We start from the raw sequence: 7685 nt of genomic DNA, 5'->3' as shown, positions 1-7685 counted from the left end.
GAGCTAGCATGGATTTTCTATACGTTAATTATGCATACTATAGCGCTTTGGTGACATCAGCAGTGATGTGAATAAGGGAGAGCTGGCTCATAAAATCTACTTGAATCTCCAAAATTTAACTTGATGAAGGTTTTTCTGAATGAAAAGTAAATCGTCATTAGGAAGATACTTAAAAGATAAACACTTCGTCAAAAAATGGAAAGCAAAAGGTGTAGTACATTGTCAATATTCCCAATGGGCTGAAATGATCAATAGCATACTTCAGTGATCCGTGCTGTTAACTTATCCATAAATTATCTAGAAAGGGGAATAGCTGAAGTGACAAAATCTGATGGGAATTCATTGAAGTTGAAGTTGTTCAAAGCTGCAAAAAATGCATGCTGACTGTGTAGCAGCATCTTAGAAGAACTGAGCCAAGGCCTGGCTGTACTGAATACCTGATAAAATAACATGGAAGATGAAACTTACTGTAGATAAATGTAAAATAATATATCTAAGAGGAACGATCCTCATTTTAGATATGCAATAATGGTTTTCCAGTACTAGTCTAGAGTGAGGTATAGTACCAAATTCTGTGGAAATTGTTGACTTGGGGCTCAGTCCAGTCAAAAAGCAAAGAAAATGTGAAGCAGCATTAGGAAAGAATAGAGAACAAACCAGAAAACAGCATTTTGGTAGCATAATCTAATGTTCGCTTTTTATTTGCAAAATCAAGGAAAAAAATGTACTTTAACAATTTCTTGAAAGGCATTAAAAATAATAACAGCCGTACCTCTGTGAAGTCAGCTTCTTATGATAAAGCCATTTGAAAGGTCACCAATTCCTAAGGTGTTATGATAAGTGTTGATAGTCCTTGCTAATTAAAATAACCTCCTACACACTGGGCTTGCTTTTTAGAAACACTTGTTTCCTTTCTTTGAGAAAATGAGTTTTGCAACTAATGGTAAATTCTCAAGTTGGTTCCCAATTATACACAAATGGAAATTCAGTTTTCTCTCTTAATTTGTTTTTTGTTTGGTTGGGTTTTTTTGTTGTTGTTTGTTTGTTTTTTTTATGTAGGCTTTTTTATGTAGGCTTCCCCATCCCCTACTTTTTTCTTCCTGGATGAGACACAGTAGGAGAAGCAGTGATTGGAGGTGTTGAAACCAGGCCATTACAAAATAATTGCAACTGCATTAGCACCAGAAATTCTTTAAGACCAATTAATGGGGAAATTCACTAAAAGCTCCATTATCTCTTTAAAAGAGCTTTACACGCTTATGTCATGCAGCTCATAAATAACAGGGATCTAAAAGGAAATCCCTTTGTAAATTGTTTTTCAGACTTCGTAAGAGTAGGTGCCAGTCATGAAGCTATTGAAACATAAGTTTCTGTTCAGAATAAAAGCACCACAGAATGAATCATGATCTCATTTTGGAAATTACTGCGAGTGGAAATGGAAGACTTTGGCCAGACTGGTTATGTTACAGACACACAAGGGAACTGAGGAGATTTGAGTTAAACAAGGGGGTGTCAGCCACGGTTTATTGGTGATTTAAGGATTCTGTTAAAGTTAGACACATTGGACAAAAAGCAAAACGGAAATCATAAGTACATATAAAGCCACATAGGTAAATGATGAAAACCAGAAGGAATGCAAAAAGACTAATGATCCATCCTTACTTTAGTAGCAGTCCGTCAAGAAAACATGTAACACATTAAATTGACTGGATTACAAGTCAAGAAGCAGGAAGCCATCCTGGTAAAACTGTACCACAGAGTTACTGGTACCTCATCGTTGCGTCAGTGAGTGAGCATTTGAGGGATCAGGCTTCTTCACAAAACAGGCTTCCTTGACTGTGTTGGCATTTGGTGTCAAGCTTAATTGCCTTATGGTATATGTTTATGGTCAGGAGTAACAATTTCAATAAGGCCCAAACTGACTCTCATTGCATTTGAGGTAGCTAGCGGGGAACTGCCATGAAATTTGTGCTGTGTTTTGTTTGTCTCATATTTTGTCTCAGTATAATCCTAAACAGTCTTAAACGGTCTTTGTGAACTGCTATCTGGTGATATCTTAATTACTCTTAAATATCAAGAAAGTATAACAAGAACTAACCTAAGGAAACAATATGTAATTCATCTTATTTAATACAATTCTCATGGTGCCCATGCAAGCCAGACAAGAAACCTTACCAAGAACAGCTGCAGGATAATCAGATGCAGCAAACCTTATCAGAAATATGTTAAAGTGTTGTGATAGGGAACTGCAGCATCTTTTTTTTTCCACCTTCCTAATGTGAAATTATAATTTGAATTTTTTATAGGTGTTACAGTAGTCTAAAGGATCGTGATTCAGATGCCAGAGAACAAGACACAAGACCCTTCTTCCCTGTATCCCTGGGGATATATACATGGTCCCCTGTATCGGGGATATATACGTGGTCCCCTGTATCAGGGATATATACATGTCCTGCATGCCTACGATGGTATAAACATAGTTATTTAGGAGGTGCTTTCACTGAAATATGGGTTATATGTGGTAATCAATCTGGCTTCAGTGACCGAATTACACCCTAGTCGAGTTTTCACTTCCTATTCTTTGGGATTGGTCCTAGAGAGGAAAAAAAGGGAATCATTTTCCCTAAGGAAAGAAAATAGACAAAAAAAGTCGCTGAAATTATATAAATTCAATAGCATGGTTATTGTCCTCAGTTTTGCAGTTCTTCTTTTTTAGCCTTTGGGTGTCAGCCTTTCATTTCATACTACCAAATACTTCCCGAATTTCTGGGTTTTTATTTCTTCTGCATCTGTTGGCATTTTACTTCTGCCCTTTTCTTCCATTTTGCTGCCCTTACTCCTCTGTGTCATGCTCTAGAAAGTGTGTTGAAGTTGAATTTGCACTGAAGAAATCCCAACAGGAATATTAGGTAGCAGCATCACTTTCATCTTGTTGCGCCTTCAACAGACAATCCCAACTCTGATTTGCTAATTTTGGCAGAGAAAGTGTTTCAAATAGAATTACTGAAAGGCATCTGGTCTCATTTCGGGCAGTGCCTTCTTGGATGATACCACGGGAAGATACTGTGTTTGTTTTATAGAAATTAATGAGACAACTTTCTCTGCAGAGGAAGAGACAAAAGAGCAGAAAACCTTTAATGTTTGCCATAATACTCTTTCTTCTTTATGTTAGTAGGCACCATTAACACCAGAAAGTCTTTGAAGAAGCATTCTCTTAATGCATGTCATCTTGTTCACAACATACAGAGCAGTAACAGCAAAGCTGGTGATGATAATTGTATATAACCTCTGTCAAGTTGACATAGACCTACAGAACCTGAAGGAATATCAACTTTAAGTGTATCTGCAGATGTTTTTTTCTAATAGAAAGCTTTTCATCTTAAATGCAGGCTTGAAATTTCGTCAAATTTGGCACAGTACAGTCTACTGTCAAAGAACGTATAACACAAAACGAAATCCTTACAAGTAGGTTTTGATGGAAGGACACATTTTATGCATATATGTATATGTAATCATTAAATAAATCATTAAAAAAATCTGTAATAAATCAGCTGTTGGGTAGTATTGGTTCATTATGATTGCATTCAGTGTCTCAACATTTTAATTTTTGCTTCTTTAAATTATGTGAGTAACACTATTGTGGTTAAATTGCAATATTGTTTTCAATATAATATTACATAGCAAAATTATTATCACCTTCTGATTTCTGATAGAATCTGTACTAGATCTGGCAACTTCGCGCTGTGTCTTGTTTCTTTAGCTAAGAGCTAATGATCTGAAAAATGTGATGTAATAGGAAGCAAAGCTATTCACAAATTTGTACTAAAACGCTCATAATAAACTTCCAGGCATAATAAGGAGGATGTAGTTGCCTAAACACCAAATAGCAATACAGGATTAGGGACTTGGCTTCCGTTCCTTTTGCTAGAAAGGGTCCAAACCCTTATGTATGAAGCTTGGTACTTGAGATAGGTGCCTTCTTCCATTGCTTCTGTTATTCTATTCCATTTTACATTTCATAATAAAATATTCATCGAGGCATTAAAGTTGCTATATAGCCTGGTAATTAGGACAGTAATCTGAATTCTAGTTCCTGTGCCAGCTGGTATTTCAGTATGAAGGCATCCATCAGCTTGGATTCAAATCAGGTGGTCTTCTAAACTACTAAACCATAAAGACAGTCTATTTTGGTTCAATGAATATTTCATTATGTCCAAAGTGAAGAGATGGAGAGCAGCATTCTCTGAGAAGCTGGAAATTATTATGGTCACTGCAGAGACAGACTGACAATTGTGGAGCTTTCAGAGTTTCCAGGCTCCTAAATCCACATGAGTCCATCTGTTGACCTGTGAATTTGAAAATCCTGGAAACCTTCAGGCAAATTGTAAAGGAGACAGACTCCAAGGCTCTTTGTCTTCTCACCTGTTCATTTATTCATTAATCAGGTGATAAAGAACTCAGCAGGTACCCTGGCATGTGATTAGAGGGTTTTGAAACATTTTTGGCATGAGCAGATCTATCAAAACCTTATCTGTCTTCTACTGCAATTTCACTGTGATCTCTGAAAAATATTTTACTTCCACTGATTCAGCATTCTTAACAGAAAAAGCAAAATTGTTCATATTTTCCAAACAGCTAAATGTTTACTTTGCAGGCTTAATTTGTTACACGTAGCGTAGCCAGACAGTTGAATGACACACGCTGAAGGAGAACTCTCTATAGAGGAACATGACAGACTGTGTCACTGGCTTCTAATACATGTGTGCTTTGGTGAAGATCATGTTTCTGATATTTGCGTAAACTAGGATGCCAGGGTCTTATTGCTTTGAGTGGGAGGATGAGATGATCCGATCAGCGTGCCAAGTTCCTGTAACTCATCACTTTCCATTCTCCGTGAAGTGGCATTCCCCTAATCTGCCTGCCAAAAGATGGTTTCTATTTCGCAGTCCCAAGGACGGTGTAAAGTCTCACTTACTTATTACCTGCTTGTTAGGCTAACTGCTGCAAAACCTGCTTCTGATTTGCACTTGGTTTGAATTGGTCAGCTACTAATAAAATCTCTTTCTCACTCTCTTGTTCTTTTCTTATTCCACACCCCCTGGCCCTTTCCCCACCCCACTTCGGGCATACTTCCAAGTGTCAGCAAAAACTGTGTCCCCAGCCATGTACAATAGGCAGCGCCTGCTCTGTTTCATTTGTCTTTCAGATGGACTGAAATACAAGACATAGAATGGGTACTGTCTGCAGTCAAACTTGCTCAAAAAGCTATGTTAGTATATTAGGCTGCATTTTTTTTCTCTGATACTGGCACTTATATTAGTGTAGTATTCACACATAAGACTTCAGAAACTTCAGAAAAATCAACATGTGTTGCGAGTTCTGCCTGGAACAAGCAGGTGTAATCCTGAGAAGATAAATAAAATCCAGTTGCTAGCACTGATTTCTTTAGCATTTTATCAAACTCCCTGTTGTAGCAACAGTCTTATGCTGTTTTTTCCATTCTGCTTAACCAGCAGATGACTCAGTCTACAGACCAAGATAATGTAGTACAATTATAGCATTCAAAATGGTTTATGTGTGACTACTCAAAGCTTGTCTTCACTCTGTTTATTGGCTACCAGCACACTAAGCTAAATGCAAGTTAACAAATTCCTAAAAATACTCCAGGGATGAATAATCCCTTTCAAAAGGGTTCTGGAGAGTGTTTACCACTGTGATGGTAAGTCACGGGGTAGTAGGGAAGCCAATTTCTGTTACAGAAAGAGACAAGCTTGAGTCAGCCAAATGCTATGTTACAGATTCTAACTGCTTTGCCTGGAAGATGGCTATTATGAGTTAATGTCCTCAGACTTGGGCAGCTAAAGGAGACTGTTAAAGAAAAAAATTCCCAAAGTATGCACTTGTCTTGCAAGCCTGATTTCTGTTGCTTTCCTTAAGAATTCAGGAATTAAGATTTTCTAATTTTTAGAAGAGTTACTCACAAATCCTAAGTGACTCATCATTTTCAGAAAAACCTGAGGAGTCTGTTTGCTTGGAACTTAGATGCTTGACTTTCAACACTGATATTTGAAAACATATGTTCAAATTCATGACATAGATGTGTACTTGAACGCTCTCTGCTGCCTACAGAGCAGACTGAAGTATTTTTTGAAAGGAAGAGATTCAATTGCTGTATCTGTTCTTTCAAAAAACTTTGTTTGATAGATCCAGAATTACAGAAAAAGTATTAGAACATAACGGTTAATGAATAATAATAATAATGATGATAATAATAATAACAACAACAACAATAAAATCTAGATGAAATTAACATTGGCATTTCAACCTCTGCCCTGTAATAAACATCTAATAAACCATACTGCATTTGAGCAACCTAGTCCAGTGGAAGGTGTCCCTGCATATGGCAGGGGGTTTGTGATTAGATGATCCTTAAGGTCCCTTCCAAGTCTAACCATTTTATTATTCTATTATTTACTCGTCTCTCCAGAAGTAATTAATCTAAATTTAGCCCCAATATTACAACTTTGGACTCTGATTTAATCTGATTGAACATTATTTACTAGAAACTAAAGACTGAAGAAATGACCAAAAGCTTCATTTATGGAGATCTTTCTGTTTGCTAAATAATTGTTCCACATCTACAGTTTGATCTCTGGCAAATGGCATAGCCAGGCATGCTCCAGTGTGGTTTAAGAAGTTATCTCCAATCCTGCTTAGCAGGGTTGCTCTTCTGATGGAAGTTGCCATCCACACACACCTGAGATACCATAAGTGGCCAGCTGGATGCGTTATGGCCTCACTTCCATTGCATTTTGGGCACCCTGCTCACACAACTATTTAACATAGATGGTTTGTGCTCATTAGATGCACTTAGTAGCACCTTTAGACAACTCAGACTTCAAGCTGGAAGAATAAAGTCCTGAAGGTATCACTTGATAAACAAATTATCAATTACAGATAAATATTTTGAAAAGTTAACTTAAAATCATGACCGGTCTTCCCTATATGAATCCTGACCAGTTGCAAAATATGTCCATACTCTTCAAATAAATGTGGAAAGACCAGATAAAAATACTTACTAGAAATCCTGAATCAAACAGTTGAATATACAGGAGGCATCTCACAGAGCAGGCCTGACACACCTCTCTGTTCATGCTTTGCCTGTTTCTGATACGCAGCAAAGGGAAAGACAGACAGACATTTGCCTTGGTAAATTTGAATAAGGTTTGTGACTAATTAGGTAGATTAAACAGAATTTTAAAAATAACATTTTGAAAGTAGGGACAGTTTGAATGAGATTATACTCTGCCATCTTCTTCACTGCCATCAATCACTGAAACCAAACAAGTTTAAAATTCCTCACACGTGACCAATAAGATGTGTCACGTGAAAGGACATGGATTGACATCTTCACCTTCACAGACCAGATATCCTGGATTCTCTGCAGGGAAACTACTGACTGCGCAGAGAAGGTGACTTAATTTTATTTCACTGTAAAAAAGTTCAGTAAATGCTTATTTCTTAATTAAAAACTTTTTTCCGTAAACGTATGCTTGCGATTTAATCATGCTCTGTTTGTTCCTCAACTCCTCCCTCTCACAGTTATGCTTTGATAAGCAGGCTGATGTTTGCATTGAAATTGTGTCATAACTCTTTAAGAAAGTAGCCTATGAAAATTCTCACTT

This window comes from Chroicocephalus ridibundus, chromosome 2 (assembly GCF_963924245.1).
Source record: "Chroicocephalus ridibundus chromosome 2, bChrRid1.1, whole genome shotgun sequence".
NCBI lineage: Eukaryota > Metazoa > Chordata > Aves > Charadriiformes > Laridae > Chroicocephalus > Chroicocephalus ridibundus.
The sequence above is the reverse complement of the archived record's forward strand: the minus strand, read 5'-3'. Positions refer to the sequence as shown.